The sequence below is a fragment of the Macrobrachium nipponense genome, chromosome 7, assembly GCF_015104395.2.
Source record: "Macrobrachium nipponense isolate FS-2020 chromosome 7, ASM1510439v2, whole genome shotgun sequence".
NCBI classification, from domain to species: domain Eukaryota; kingdom Metazoa; phylum Arthropoda; class Malacostraca; order Decapoda; family Palaemonidae; genus Macrobrachium; species Macrobrachium nipponense.
Genome location: NC_061109.1, coordinates 82,950,954 through 82,968,309, shown reverse-complemented (window position 1 = coordinate 82,968,309; position 17,356 = coordinate 82,950,954). Strand labels below are relative to the sequence as shown.

The following is a 17,356-nucleotide window of genomic DNA, read 5'->3' as shown; positions in this document are numbered from 1 at the left end:
AATCGTCTTATGGGTTGATATAGTGAAAGCTAAGAATTCAGACGATTTCAGGTCACTACGCATTGAGAGAGAGAGAGAGAGAGAGAGAGAGAGAGAGAGATTCATATTCAGTACGTAGATTCCAGCATGTAGTTATGCTAGCATGGGATTTTTATCGTTACAGAAATATCCTTCATGTAGTATATATCATTCCAAACACTATTAATAACAACAAACTTTGCCAACATGGAGTCCACCGTTGTGTGGGTTTAATATTGGCCTTTTCGGACTACGGTTAGGCCTAATGAACCCAGGTAATTAGGCCTACAAGTCAGTTCCCGGAATAGTGACATGAAATACAAGACTGTTAAATGAACAAATACCCATCATCTCCGTGTTGTTAAATATCCGATGATATAAGTCATTTCTTTTTATTTTGACGTATCCTAAAGCTTCAGTTTAGACAGATGGGGTCGCTGGATAAGTGTTCCCCATTCGTGGTCCTGTTATGTTGTCATTTTTTGGAAATGACCGAAGTTAGGTAAGGTCCAGGTAATGCTAATAATGTAATAATATTAACGAAGAAGGAAGAGGAGGAGAAGAAGAAGAAGAACAAGAATAAACAGAAGATGGAGTCGGTTCAAAAGCAATGGGAAGTTATAGGCCTAGTAATGATAATAAAAATGATAATTGAGAAGGCGAAGAACAAGAATAAACAGATGAATTGGAGTCTAAAGTAATCGGAAGTCTAGTAGAAATGTCGGGGGTGGGGGGGAAGTCATCAAACTGACCGCTTAAAGACTGCTTATCTCTTGGCGGTAAATGTGGTAGGTGGTGACGTAGCTGGGGGAGGGAGAGAGGGGGGATGTCTGGAAATGAATTGCTAAAGCTCATGCGCGTATGTAACCACTAACATACGTTCACACGCGCATACAGACAATATGTATACGAGTTTGTCTGTATAATAACGTATAAAGTATTATGCGCGCGTACGTTTAGCCATTCAGGGTTTAGACGCATCATTATGGCTAAAAGCGTCATTCTTTAATAATGACGTATGATAATAACCAAAATTAGATCATAAAGTAAGAAGGCAAGAGCAACGTCTGAGTAAATGTTTAGAGGCGCTCAATGGACGACAACGTAGCAAGAGCCGGAATTGAATAACTTATATCCAACGCCAATGTCGTTGTTACTCGGCTGAACTGGTGCGAAGTGGTTTTGCAATTCTTGACAGAGTGGTTCCTTTCCGACTATCAACAAAGATGATAAAACTGCTGTTATTGATGATAATAGTGGAAAGTAACGTTATTATTATTATTATTATTATTATTATTATTATTATTATTATTATTATTATTATATAATGCTAGAAAGTAGTACTATAACAATAATAAGCGACATCTCAGTAAGATAAGCAGCTTTGTAACTACGATTATACTGGGGCCGAGATATGACGTGAATTACTATGTAAATTCAGCTTTCATTCTTTGTTCTAGTTTCCCGTATTTCGCTCACATGCCTGCATTCATGATTTATGAGAGGATTTAGAAAGCACATCCATGTCATCTAGAAAGAAGTTGAGGAAAATCGCTGTTCTGTGACGCCGACTTAGTAGTACTAAAGCGAGTTCTCTCCAACTCCTGGTATGATTACGTAGTACAAAGTTCCTTCGAAAACACCTAATGTTTGAAAATCTGCTGCTCGAGAGCCGAGCGCGCTATCAATGCACTTCGAGGTCACTGGGAGAGAATTCTAATGCGCTGAAATGCAAAAATAAAATACTTATTGATTCAGGGGGACTCGGAACGGCTTCAGATACCGGTAATCAGGGATGCCACAGTTTATACAGGGTGTCCATAAAGTCCCAGCACCGCTACAAGTGTTTATTGCTTGTAATAGTACTGGGACTTTATGGACACCCTATATATAGGGAAGGAACTTCTGTAGGTTAATTTTGAAAACTCATCTAATTTGTAGGTACGTATGTTTAACATCAGGAAGTCTTTAATCCAAAAGTATCACTGCCGTTATGAAAAGTGTTATATTAAAGTAATAAGTGCCAATATATTAAAGAAATAAGTGCCGAATGTGCTATTTATTTCGTCTCAACGCGTTATAAGGTTACCAAATGGCTTTTAGTGAGCTGCATTTCTCCCAGCTATAGTAGACACCCGTCAACCGTGCATCTGATGCCTAGGCCAGTCCCTGACGACGCTCCTGATTGGCTGTTGATAAGCCACTCACAGGGCTGGAAACTCTCAGTCTCTCGAGAGAGTTCACATAGGTAGGATTTATGTTCCACCTCTCCTGAGGGATACTTTTGAAAGACGTATCCCCAGGAGAGGTTGAACATACATCCTGCCTATGTGAACTCTTGAGAGAGACTTGAGATTTTCCGGCCCTGTGATTGGCTTCTCAACATCTAATGAAGAGCGTCGTAAGGGACTGACCTAGACATCAGATGCACCGGTGATGTGAATCTACTATAGTAACGTTGTTCCACTCAGTAGTTTGTATCCAATTTGTCCCATGATATAGTAGGCGAAACCTTCCATTCTCTTTGATGTTCATCACATGCACACAAATCTCATATTGTTGAACATCTTTATATTGTGGTAGAGCATGTCCTGTTCTATTTCCTTCTTGTGAGGGCATACAACAATGGGTTCTAAGTTGCACCAACCTGTCTTGTTTGCGTGTTTGTTTGTATGGTGTCTTTGCGTTGCATGGAACCAATGGTTTTTTGGCAACGGGACCAACGGCTTTACGTGACTTCCGAACCACGTCGAGAGTGAACTTCTATTACCAGAAATAAACATCTGTCACACCTCAATGGAATGGCCGAGAATCGAACTGGCGGCCATGGAGGTGGCAGATCAAGACCATATCGATCACGCCACTGAGGCGCTTTTTCATTCTTTAAATAATGAGCAACCAAGCAACCAACATCTGTGAATACTCGTGCCATTTAATCAGCATCACTTTCAGTGCTGCAAGCTGACCACCTCGTTTAATCTGTTGAGCAACATGACACACACAACAGCATTTTGAGCCTTGCTCCTTTTAGACCTTGTTATAAAATTACAATCTTTCATTTTCACTGTAGTCACAGAACGCTCCCGTCTAATCTTCCTTGACCATAGCAATCATCAATGTGCATGTTCTTATCCATAATAGTGAAGAAAGAATTGCCTGCTTTTCCAGGGTTCGTAAGATCCTGAGCCCCGTAGTGGGGTAGTGCCATCCTTAAGGTTCTTAGCAGCGTGCCTTCGACCCCTAGCTGCAACCCCTTTCGTTCCTTTTACTGTACCTCCTTTCATGTTCTCTTCTTCCATCTTACTTTCCACCCTCTCCTAACAATTCATTCATAGTGCAGCTGTGAGGTTTTCCTCCTGTTGCACCTTTAAACCATTTTACTGTCAATTTTCGTTTCGTTGAATGACCTCCTTATAGGTCCCAGGGCTTGGCCTTTGACCTAAATTCTATATTCAGTTCAATTCGTAAGGTCCTGAGCCAACAGTTTATCAAGGAGGGCTGATCTTTGCTGCATATTCCCTAGAATGGGCAGTTCAAGGATGGACTGTAGGAGGAATCCAATAGATGCAACACCCATACATTGGGGGAACACCATACATTGGGGAAACACCCATACATCGGGTGAACACCCATACATTGGGGAATACACAATATTAGACAGAAGTCATACAAAGACTATTTGCTGGCACCATGAGAGTTGTCTAGCAACGAGGTTGGATCTCACTTCATCCCAGATATACTGTAGTAGACGAAACTTTTCATTCACTTGGATGTTCCTACCATACAGATGAACTCTATATGTTGTTGAACATCTCGGTCAGATCTGACTGTGGGAACCCAATCCAAGGACCAAGTGGTATAGTATAGTAGTGTGTTCCAAACAGGCGCGTCTTCAAATGTGCCACTTATATTGCACTGATATTTCATATGGTTTGTTTTTGTTAATATCTTTACTTCCTCTCTCTCACCTATCTGTTCATGTTCATTAATTTTTCAACTGTTCCTCGCAAGTTTTTCTTGTGTATTCTTCGTCTCATTCTCTTTATGTAGCTATCTATCCCTCTATTGTTTTCTCGGTGTATCTATATATGTGTACTCTTTCTTGGTCTCTTTTCTACATTTATTGTCATTGCCTCTGCATTGTCATTGCTTCTGCATTGCCTGGCTTTCAGTACCTTTCGGGAAACTCAGGCTAGGGAAACTTGGATGGGCGATCTTTTTAAGTTTTTGTACGTGAAAACCTTTTGATTAGAAAGATTCATGTCCAAATTAGCTCTTATCCAGTATCCACCTCCCCTGTCTGAACTTGTCGAGGCAAAGGTCTGTTATCATTTTGTGCAAATGAACGAGCTTCCCAAACTTGCTCCAAGATCAGAACAAACATTCTGTGTCAAGTCTCCAATTATTTCCTCATTTCCGGTCTTTGACGGAGTTTTCCATTTAAAGCAGTGATAAGATCGACCAAGTCACCTTTGATTTCAGGTTTATCCCTGTATTCAGATTTGCTAAATTTAGACCAGACACCATCTGATCTGGAAGTGATTGCGGAATCGGCAAAGCACTCGGATTCAGCCAAAGGGAAATAATTTCCTTTCCAGTTCTAAGGAATACTGATTTAAACGATTTTGAAAGTGAATTCACCTTTTTTATTTATTTTTTGAACAGCCAAAGAGAGCACACTCTGAAATTGTATGCAAGCAACATAGGATATACTTTTTAGTTGTGAATTTTCTCTGTAAGTGAAGTTGTGAGGATACTTTTTTTTAAATAGGAAATTGTGATAACGGAAACAAATGCCAAAAAAGAACAAAGAAAGCAGAAAGAGTACAAATGACAGACATCATTAAAATCACAGACATCCCTAAAACCAACAAACTTCTTTCCAATGTTCCAGTTCAGGTGACCATTAAGAACATACTGAAAGATGTTAATAGATCTGGCAAGCACCCCTCCCAGTCTCTGAAAAATTATGGAAGGAGATGGTTCTGGTATGCACTATGCAGGTCTCCTTTCTTTCGCACATTACTTGTTCAACAGGTGGATGACATGGCAATGGGATCACCCATTGGAGTTTTCTGTCCCAGCATGTATAAGGATGCTGAAGAAGTGTAGAAGCCAGGACCTCTAGTGGTAAACAGAGGCCAAGAATCTATGCAAGATATGTGGATGACCATTTCATTAAGCCAAAAAAGCAGACAGTGCAGTAAAACTACCAGATGCCTTTAAAGATAATTCTGTTCTCAACCTTGTTACTGAGGCCAGCAAAGTGAAAAGCTTCCTTTTGCCTTATGACATTTACAGAAAAGCCTAGTATTTTACTCCAACTATACAAAAGCTATAAATGTGGGCCACTGCCTTAGTTCAAGGGAGAGTACTCCGATTCATACAAAAGTCCATCATTGTGGGCCACTGCCTCAGATCAAAGGCAGAATGCCCAGATGCATACAAAAATCCATCATTGGTGCCTACACTAGAAGGTGTTCTCACGCTAAATTTCTGTAAATCTGTCCACGAACACCTGAAGGCAATTTCAAGCCCGTTGTAGCCATAAAAGGACCCAACAACTTTTTGTGGGTGTGTAGGACAAAAAACTGCCTCTAAATGGCAGGAGGAGAGATATGGGCAGCCTGTGGCTGCTGATGCAGTGAGCATTGCATGGAAGTAGTCTTCCCGAAATATCCAAGAGGTATCTTTCGACTGTGTATACTCCCCTCCAGCAGAGGAAAATTCCACTGCAAACCATCAAGACTCAAAAAGAGCCCAGGAACCTGCTGTGTGAAGCTTCTTGGTGAATAATCTGTGCGAACTTACTTTCTTAATTTTTCGTAATATTTTTTTTCTTCTTCTTCAGCTATATATTGGAATGTTGCATCATTTTGATTCAGTTGTAGCACTGACGATGACCGTATGAGTGGTTGAAACGGCTCTTGGCCGAAGTGAATGAAATGAAATGTAACTACATAGTAGTGATTTCAATCTTTTGCTCCGAGTTTTAGCCCAGAGAATAGGAAGAAATTCCGTGTGTGTGTGTGTATATATATATATATATATATATATATATATATATATATATATATATATATATATATAAAGTTGTAGTCCACAGGGGAAAAGACAAGCTGAAATTCCTTTTAAGCTCAACAGTTTCGGCCTCCACTGGCCCTTATATATATATATATTATATATATATATATATATATATATATATATACCTAAATATATAATATATATGATTAAATGTATGCATTGTAGTATGTATGTATGTATGTAGTATGTATGTATGTATGTTATAACCTGCGTATGTTTTAAAAGGGAAAATGTAGATGATTTTTATAATCGTTTGGTTATAACGAAAGAGAAATTTGCAAAGCTAGCCGTATGTATGTGTATTTGTATGTATGTATATATATATATATATTATAATATATATATAGAGAGAGAGAGAGAGGGGTAGAGGAGGAGAGAGAGAGAGAGAGAGAGAGAAGAGCGAGAGAGAGAGAGAGAGAGAGAGAGAGAAGCAATATGTCTGTTGATTGTGGTGTTATGCAACGGAGAGTGATTTGAAGCTCATTACAGACTTCCCGAGGACATCAAGTCCTTACTTCCTTAGACTTATTCGCTACAAGATTATAGAAAAAAAATATTTCTTAACAACGAATGAAAGGAGAGTGAAAAGTTTTGGTAGTGGCCATGCAAAAACGTAGTTTCATTATTTGCAACAACGCTTCGATTATAAGTAGGCGTAACTGCAATGGTAAGCCTTTTACGAACTTTAGTAAATATATCTATCTGTCTTTCTCTATATCTAGTATATCTAGTCGCTACACCTCTTCAATTCATGACGTCATATTGTTTGTTTCATGGAATCGTCGTGGACCTATATGCGCCTAAATGGTAGGGTCCTAATGAGTAAAGGTGTGGGTTGCTCCAGATTTGCGGTATTCATGTTTACCTAAAATGTAATCATAATACGTGATAGACATCCTGGACCGTTCACATAACACGTATCATAATCATCAATTCGGAAAGCCGATGGAATGGAGAATAATCGGTGAAAAAAGAGAAAGTAAATAAAGAAAAATAATGGAGAAATAAACCTCCTTCATTGAAGAGTTCACTGGGAGAGGGAAGGGGGTAGCGGGCGTAGTATAGTACAGTAAATTGATAAATAGAAGGGTGATATTTCCGTTCGAAACACACCTTCTCATTCATCCATTCTCCTCACGCGCGCACACGCTCACCTGCACACACGCACACACACACACGCGCGGCGCGCACACGCACAAACCCGTTACGAGCTCACGCACACACACACACACACACACACGCACACACGCTGCGAACTCTATATATCAACACACACTCCGACTTCTCGCAGCACTTCAGACTTTTTACCTTTTAATTCAGGAGACGCAGATCACCGTCGGTTATCCGTTCGTAACACCGTCAACATGCACTTTCCAGCTTCCACTTAAAGTCGCCTGTTAATCAGGTGTGTATACTGTAACGACGATTCAAAAAAATGAAAAAAACGCAAAAAGAAAAGAATTCAGCACGTTCGGGCCTCTTCTCACAAGGTGCCGAGCTCACTCCACTGTCGCAAAATACCAGGAACTCGAGGCCCGACGGAAGAGTTGCCAGCGCTGCCTAGACGCAACGTGGCCTCCCTTTCTCTGACCCAATTCGGCGGTCATCTCTGTCTTTCGTTGACTAATTTCCATCTTGGCCTCTCGCTTGACATCTCGGAATTGTCATATAAAGGATTTCGAAGCGATCAAATGCAGCATAAACCGCCGACGAAATTGTTCGATGGTACTGCTTACCAAGAAGTCGCCGCCCTCCTCTCTCTATGATTGGTTAGATATGATCACGTGACTTAGATAGATGAAGTAAGCGGTTGACCCAATGAAGAGAGGGGGGGAGGAAGAAACCGAATTTCGCTTAATTTTGCTCGTGTCCATCGCCGAAATGTAGAAATACGGACGGAGAAGAAGTAAATGTAACGGAAGATTCGTAGTAACGAAGTCGTCACGAAATGTCACTGTCCGGCATGGTGGGGGGCGGGGGAGACGAGGGAGAGTTGAAAACTAGAGGGAAGCGAGGTCACTTATCAGAGAGCATGAGTGATTTTCCTTTCTCATGTCATTACCTCCGAAATACGCAAAGTCATGTGGATACACGCTCGGAATGGAATCGTACCTTTGTAAGAGCACTTATGTTTGGTTCTTGAAGGTGCGTAATCGTAATCATGTAAAGGGAAGGGACGTAGTACTACTATATGCCGTTTATGATGAAGTAAACAGTGGTGGATGCCAAAACCGAGCGTAAATTTTACGTAGCATTTATTAATTAATAATAATCGATGATGGAGAAATGCCTGCGTAGACGTAAACAGTATACATATTCGCCCACCCCTCCCCCGCCACATTTCCACCCTAGTTATGTGTAGGATTCTTTCCGAGAATAAAGAAGCTCTATAACTTAGTTGTATTTGTGCAGTAGACAGCAGCATTTGTAATGCCTAGGCGCACCGCCGCCGACTTTTCCTTGCGGTTTGACAGTCTATCGCCGGTGTGCGTCACCGTGACTGACTGTCATCCCAAATGATAGCTACTACACAAGTCTGAGTCATCATATTTTATTTTCCATCTTGTGGATGAGAATACTTCCTTTTACAAGGACTTTATTCGGCCACGCAACGGTGGCTAGGTGTATAGCAAATAAGGCTTGTTAGAATGGTTGACAGATATTGTTTGGTTTCGTACATAAGGTTCGCGTGTTATCAGTAAACTGGATGAAAAATCGAACCTTAGGCCTACCATATAAGCTGTTTCCGGTTGAGATACAGTGCACGAATTGACAGACAACCTAGTAATAGCCAGAATGGTTATTCGAGCTGTGAATTGCTTTTATAGTTAAAGCCGAATGATTTTGGTATTAAATTGGAGGAATAAGCCAAAATATAGGCCTACAATAGAAGCTGATTCCGGCTGAGATACAGTGCGACATACGGATTGACAGAGGCAACGTAGTAATAGCCAGTATGGTTATTCGAGCTGTGAATAGCTTTTATAGTTGCAGCCGAATTATTTTAATACTAAATTGGACGAAAAAAAACAAAACATAGGCCTACAATACAAGCTGATTCCGGCTGAGTTACAGTGCGGCAGACGGATTGGCAGAGACGACACAGTTATGGTTCGAGGGGGAGATAGTTTATTGATTTTGCCGCTAATAAACCTTGAAAACATCGAAGCTACTCTACCAACAATGCGAGAAACGCTGACACATCATGATCTACTACAGACGTTGAAGAAAATGTGAATCTTAGTGTTCATGTACTATAGACGTAGACAAGCCTTACAGTTGGCATGTAAACAAAATATACATATAAAAACGAGGTTGTCTTAAAATCTGCGGCATCGTTAAGGTTAAAGTGAAACCGACGTATAACTAGATAGATATTTTCGTATTAGTACTATATAGCGTTAAGTTGGAGACTGCTGGTGTAATGAAATTGTAGGGCGAAATAGAACCTGGACCGTAGCCAAGTCTTGGCTGCTTTGCGGAACCATGGTGCGTCTGTAGCCATGTTGGTTTCAGGACAAGGGGGAAGGGGATCTGGGATAGGGACGTGGAGGGGTCTTATGGGGGAGAAGGGAGGGGATAAGGAAGGGGAAGGGAAGGTTACGTGAGGAAAGAGAGATTATTGTTTACGTTATGGAATACGAGGGGAGAGCGCAACATATAGCTCTCCTCCCCAATCCCCATATACCTGTCCTGTCATATTATGGTTGGCCATGGAGAGAGAGAGAGAGAGAGGAGAGAGAGAGAGAGAGAGAGAGAGGCGTTCACTGCCTGTCCTAAGCATTAGCTGAAAACCTCGGACTAAGAATCGCTTTTATGAAGTGAAGGTTTTATTTGGATAAGGTTCTTATCATGAACAGCCCAGCATGAGCTGAGTCTAATACAAGCTTATCAAAGGTCTTTATTCGAAATCACGCGTTCCTCTAGATTGTCACCGTGACAGTAGCTCTCTCTCTCTCTCTCTCTCTCATGTTGCTAATGAGGAACTGGTTGGCGGAAAGACATTATATCAAGGCGCGTCTTCCTGAAATTCCAGAATGCTTCTGGTGACCTCAGCAGTGCGCTGTGTACTGGAATGTTAGTCGAAGGTGGTGGTGCACAGCTGGAGTTTAAATTAGAATGAAAAAAGATATTTAACAAAGTAAGAGTAATCGGTATTATGTAAAAAAAAGAATGTACATTCTCATTAAAAGAAAAGAAAGTGCATCTGAACGTTTGAAATAATGAAAGCGAGAGGTACCATTTGCAAGACATCTGAGTTTTTGAAGTTTTTTGTGCTCTTGATCTCAAAATTTTATTGCGCATTTGTATATCCGTCTTGCGTTCAACAAATGATAATGTTGCTTTGAAGTTTATCACTTTAAAGCGTGTCGTACGCAGTCACAAATAGTAGGTAGGTTTGTTTGATGGTCACAGATGTTATTATTCTTTTAATCTAATTAATGTAACATACATGCGCCCGTCCATAGCTTCTCACACAACAGTTCCAGCTCTGAATGGGAGTAGGTTTGTTTCCTTAGGCCTAAGGGGATAGTGCCATGTGCACTGTAGGCGTTACTTGATGTCCTTTGCAGCTCCCCGCCCCCCTGGCTGCAACCACTATCATTCCCTTTACTGAACCTCCGTTCATATTCTCTTTCTTCTATCGTACTTTCCACCCTTTCCTAACAGTTGTTTCTTTAGTGCAACTGCTTTGAGGTTTTCCTCCTGTTGCACCTTTCAAACCTTTCTACCCTTAATTTCCATTTTAACGCTGAATGACCTCATAGGTTAGGCGCTTGGCTTTGGCATAAATTCTGTATTCCGATTCCAATTATACTACAGAGAGAGAGAGAGAGAGAGAGAGAGAGAGAGAGAGAGAGAGAGAGAGGTCGTAATGGAAAATCACTCCAAGTCTGGATTCAAAGCAACGAAGGTAGTGCTTTATTTTAGTTAGTCTGTTTGTAGTGGTCTTTTCCGCATACTGGGTGTCCATAAAGTCCCAGTACCATTCCAAGTATTTATTGCTAAGAATGGTACTAGGACTTTATGGACACCCTGTACTGTTCCTTTCATGTCTTCTTCTTCTTCTTCTTCTTCTTCTCCCGTCACGCTACTCTGTAATGATTGTAATGACAGAGCATATACTCTGTCAAGGACGAATGGAGAAGGTAGAGTTATTCTTTTTATTTAAAGAATAAAAACGGAGACTGGAAGCAAAGGGCTTTTAGCTAGTTTTTTTTATGCAGTCATTTACGATAATAGATATATATATATATATATATATATATATATATATATATATATATATATATATATATATAATACCTCATTTAACGACGGCTATCTTACACGAAGATAGTTCCTGGCTTAATTTCTCATGTCACCAGACTACCACTGCCCACAGGGTATGCAATGCTAGGCTCAATAAACTGAAGTCGAATGTCTCAAGTCTTGGGCTGGACGCGACAGGGAAGGACAGTTTATCCTCACTTGAATCCTCAGTGAGGAGGATCGTATTACATGGAGTTGTGCATCTTTGTTAGGGAAGACGGGCTTTGTCGATAAGCATTGTACACTCGCAACATGTGCATGCATAGATAGTATATATGTGAATAGATATGATTATACAGTACACACACACACGCATATATATATATATATATATATATATATATATATATATATATATATATATGTGTGTGTGTGTGTGTTGTGTGTGTGTGTGTGTGTGTTTAGATATCTTGTATATATGAAACTACTTTTAAAGTTATATATTTAATTATTTTTTATTTTCCCTGTTTAATTTATTACGGCGCCAATAATCTAGGTGTTGTAACGCCAAGTTTAGTAGCTATAATCAATCAATCAGTCAATCAGGTATTGGTTCTTATTTACACAGGAGGAAATGGAGGAGAAGGCTGTTTGGTATCTTCTCCAAATGACATCAAAAGAAATTGAATTATGAAGTTTCCCTTAAATCTATATGTAATATAAAATACAAGATGTCAAAAATGCTGGGGAACGTAACTAAGCAAGTATCTTAACAGGAAAAGGAAAGAGTCAGAGATTGAGAGGGACAGGATGTGTGTGAGAGAGAGAGAGAGAGAGCATCAGTTGTCAGTCAGAGTTTTCAAACATCTACACTAATTTCTTCAGTTTTTCTTCGCACCCCAATCAGTACTGTATAACGCCAGCTACTCCCCCAGTCCCCTTTATTTCCCACAACATTGCAGCCTAGGTACTACATATAACTTGAAATCTTTGCACTTACTATATCTAACTTTATAAATTTGCATCTACATCGGACTTAACACCCGTCTCAGTACATTTTGTCTATATCATTTAAACCTCACCTTCCTTTCGCGTTGTCCCTTAAGGTTCTTTGCAGCGTGTCTTCGGCCCCTAGCTGCAAACACTTTCGTTCCTTTTACTGTACCTCCTTTCATATTCGATTTCATCATCTTACTTTCCACCCTCTCCTAACACTTGATTCATATTGTAACTGTCAATTTCCATTTCAGCGCTGAATGACCTCATGGATCCTCCCAGTGCTTGGTCTTTGGCCTAAATTCTATATTGAACCTTCGCGTTTGTCCCTCTGGCATATATGTGGTACGATTGTTGAGGGTTGTGTATCCCTTGACAGTAGTATTCTCCCTTTAATTTATCGAGTTCTTCACATACTATAACAGATATATCAAAGTCCTAATCTCGCACTGTTTTTTTGTTACCAATTCTTCGATCAATTGTTTTCGTTATATATATATATATATATATGCATACATACATACTTACATACATACATGCATACGCACGCACACACACACACACACACACACACACACACATATATATATATATATATATATATATATATATATATAGATATAGATATGTATATATGTGTGTGTGTGTGGGTGTGTGTGTGCGTATGCATGTATGTATGTAAGTATGTATGTATGCATATATATATATATATATAGCACATATGATATAAGAATATATCCATATATGACCTGCTTTTTTACATTAATTATAGAGAGGAATTGGCAGTTGTTAAAGTTAACAATAATAAAATTAATATAAATTGGTATAAGAAATATGCAAATGAATGTGTGTATATATATATTCTCTGTATATGTTAGTGTTTTTATGCATATAAGTATGCATGTATGTACGATAGAAAAGCTGGTGGAAATACGAATGAATTTGAAGCATTGTTTCCGCCAGAACGGAAAGGCACAATCGTTCGACATTTACCATCAAGAATATTAAACAAATACAGTAAACAGAGTCGATGATAATCATGTGATTACCCCACAAAGCCCTTCTCTGTCCCGCTGCTTTTTTGAAGGGACATCCCACGCACTCTATTCATAATTTAGTCCCTTTGTCCAGCTGCTGTTTCAAAATACCCACCTATTTCAGTGTGGGTACACCTTTTTTTGGGGGGATAAATATATTATGGTATGATTTATGAACGTTATTATTTTTAGCTAAATTTAGCCATCTTCAAATATTTGATTTTTTCTATCTTGTTTGATTGTTTGTATGGCGCTTTTACGTTGCATGGAACCAGTTGTTACTCAGCAAAGGGACCAACTGCTTTACGTGACTTCCGAACCACGTCAAGAGTGGACTTCTATCACCAGAAATAGTACACATCTTTCACCCCTCAATGGGATTTTTTCTATTCAGATTATAACCGACAGTATTTTTAATTGTTTATTTAATACCTATTCATTGAATATTTTTGTTTTTATGTCACCGCTGGCTAAATTACATGTCATCAAATATTCGATTTTTTCGCTATCCAAATTATATAAAAAAAATATTTTCGCATTATTTAAAACATTTTTATGGTATAGTTTGTCATTTTTGTATGTTACTTATAGGTATATTTCACGTCTTCAAATATTCGATTTTTGTTCTATTCAGATTAAAGGAACAATATTTTTGCATTATTTAAACTTTTTCATGGGATAGTGTATCATACGTTACTTACATATAAATTTCATGTCTTGATATATTCGGATTTTTATATTAAAATTATAACAGACGGTGTTTTTGCAGTATCTAACACCTTTTCATAGCATAGTTTATCATATGTTACTTATAGCTGAATTTCATGTCTTCAGATATTTTATTTTTCCATCCAAATGATAACCAACAATATTTTTTAATTATTCAGCACGTTTCATGGACTATTTTGTCATATGTTATCTTCAGCTAAATTTCATTTCTTTAAATATTCGATTTTTTTTTTATAAAATTATAAGACAATATTTTTTTTATTATTATTCAGCACCTTTTCATGGTATTGCTTATAGCTAAATTTCATATGTTCAAATATTCCATTCTTTATAAAATTATAACAGCCAATATTTTTTTTTATTATTCAGGACCTTTTCATGGTATTGCTTCGAGCTAAATTTCATATATTCAGATATTCGATTTTTTCTATTCAAATTGAATTTTTAAAATTTCGTTGTTCAACTCCTTTTCGTGGGATAGTTCGTAATATGTTATAGCACCCACGTGATAGGCCTGCGATCACAATCTGCTCTCTCCCGTGATGAGTAACGTGGGAGGAAGAGCCACGAGGTCGAGAGAAAGCACAAATTCTCTTGCATATATTTTAAGCAAAACATCTCAGTCACCACAGTTGTCACCTTTCATGTGTTATGATCATTAAGTACACTTTTATACTAGCTTTTCAGTAATGTATGTATAGTTGTCACCTGCTTTTCAGCATTGTATGTATAATTGTCAATCGGATATCTTGTAACCGTCCATATGTAAATTTGTCCATGAAAAAACACAGATGTTTGTATTTGATATCTTCCTCGATCTATGAAAAGCTCCGGACTACTTTGCGGCTCGAATGAGTTACTGACCTGTGTTGAAGTCTTGTAAATGAAACGGTTTTAGCACCAGACTCGGTACATCATGAGTACCTCGCTCACAACTTTACTTACAGTTGAATTTCATGACTTCAAATTTTCGATATTTTCATGTGAATATTTTTGCTCTCTTTCCTGTTTTAAAGTGTTTTTCTAGTTTTTCTACTTAATTTTGAAATAAAAAAGGGAAACTAACGTTGTGAAATCCCGTTTTTTTAGGTGACATATAATAGATGTTCAGGGTAAAAAATGTCGTTTGTATGTACTCATTTATGCATAATGGTAAGGAAATGGCAAGGGACTTATATTGCTTCATAGACAAAGAAATAGTTTACAGAGAGAGAGAGAGAGAGAGAGGAAACAATGAAAGATATTTCCGAGACAGAAAGACAGACAAAGTTTACTTAGAAAGTAATGGAAGATATTTTCGTGAGAGAAAACTAAGAGAGAGAGAGAGAGAGAGAGAGAGAGAGAGAGAGAGAGAAACGGAAATAAACAAACGGGCAGGTCTAATATGCCCGGGCCAACCGCTCTTTACCGCAAAAGACGTGACGAATCGTCAGAATTTTGGTGACGGTTCCCAGGCCGATTGACTCACCCAGTATCAAATAACCCCCCCCCCCCTCTCTCTCTCTCTCTCTCTCTCTCTCTTCTCTCTCTCTCTCTCTCTCTCTCTTCCGTTGACACCAGATTCCCGCATCACATTACACAAAATGTAAATATTTTTACTTTGTGGTTGTCGAGTATTCTTGTACTGTATTGCTTAGAGTTGTTAAGTTATAATCACGTGAAAATTCTATAGTGTTAGTATTATATATATATATATATATATATATATATATATATATATATATATATATATATATAGAGTAAGATACCCATAGAAATTTCTGTAAAAACAAAACTTGAAATTAATTTGAATGGTAGAAAATATAGCTTATGGCTAAAGCCACCTATTTCCGTAACTTTTTAAAGTAAAGATAGTTTAGTAATGATACTTATCCCAAAGTGAACAGAGTTGGTATTTTTAGTTTTCTGTAAAAGAAAACTATTGAGAAAGCTTTGTCTGTCCGCCCACTGATCTTAAAAACTACTGAGGCTAGAGAGCTGCAATTTGGTATGTTTGGTGATTGGAGGGTGGATGATCAACATAGCAATTAGAAAGAAAAACGACTGAGGCTAGAGGGCTGCAAATTGGTATGCAGATCATCCAACCTCCAATCATCAAACATGTCAAATTGCAACTGTCCATCTTTAGTAGTTTCTATTTTATTTATGGTTAAAGTTAGCCATGACTTTGCGTCTTGACACCGGTATAGGTGCCAACAACACAGGCCAACAAGTGGCTGAAAGTTTCAAGGGCCGCTGCTGCTGAGAGCTTCATACGGAGTTTCAGTCACTGTCAATGATAACCAGGCTGCAGGTGTCATCTGTCATACGAGGTCACGACTTCTCCTAAAATAAACAATAAAATAAATATTTAAAAAAAGGAGCCTAAACGTAACTCAGAGGAGTGACCATTTAAAATTAATGTATCTCAAAAAAAAATAAATAAATAAATAAATAAATAAAAAAATAAATGAAAATATGAAGGCTCCTGACGTAACTCGCAAGTTGCCATGTTGCAGAGTTGTAAGAAAGCAACTTGCTAGTGACAGCTTCCTAGTGGAAGTGTTGCCGTGATTTGTTCTTATTCCCAAACTGATCCTGTGATTCATACGTGAGGTTTATTCCAATCTCTAAGCTATGACCGCAACAGCCAGGGATGATAATAATCCGATCATGACTCGTATCAAATCTATAGCGTGTAAGTATGTAATTTAATGAGGTTGCAGATTTATATTTATTGGCGTTTCGTATCGAGTTCTCTCTCACTCTCTCTCTCTCTCTTTCTCTCTCTCTCTCTCTCTCTCTCTCTCTCTCTGTAAAGGTTACTTTTAGGAATAATTCGTTGCTATCTAATTTTTAATGTATATATTCTCTCTCTCTCTCTCTCTCTCTCTCTCTCTCTCTCTCTCTCTCTGTACAGGTTACTTTAAGGAATCTTTAATATGCGTATATTCTCTCTCTCTCTCTCTCTCTCTCGTCTCTCTCTCCCTCTCTCTCTCTCTCTCTCTCTCGTAGTAGCCATCTTGCTTGGTGAGACGTTCCCTTCCCGCGTGAAATCAGATTAATCAACAGATATCACAAGTTTAACATACGACTAGAATTTGAGAAATATCTAGAAGTGTTCGTGAACTATCGGTGATAAGATTAGTGTGAAAATAGTAGGATAAAGCGTCTTCTAAGTTAGTTTATCAAGTGTAATACTGTAAATCAGAACAAGATGGCAGTAAGTTCCAACTGCGGGAAGAGATGGCGTAATT

At 38.5% G+C, this 17,356-nt stretch overlaps 1 protein-coding gene across 1 annotated transcript in view; it reads right to left on the bottom strand.

The window, feature by feature from the left end:
* Positions 1 to 7,637, bottom strand: part of LOC135217353 (vitellogenin-2-like) — a 369,404-nt gene extending 361,767 nt beyond the window's left edge. Inside the window, exon 1 of the transcript XR_010315111.1 lies at positions 7,414 to 7,637. The gene's annotated coding sequence lies outside the window, so the exon portion shown is untranslated. The remainder of the gene's footprint in view (positions 1 to 7,413) is intronic.
* Positions 7,638 to 17,356: the final 9,719 nt, after the last annotated feature.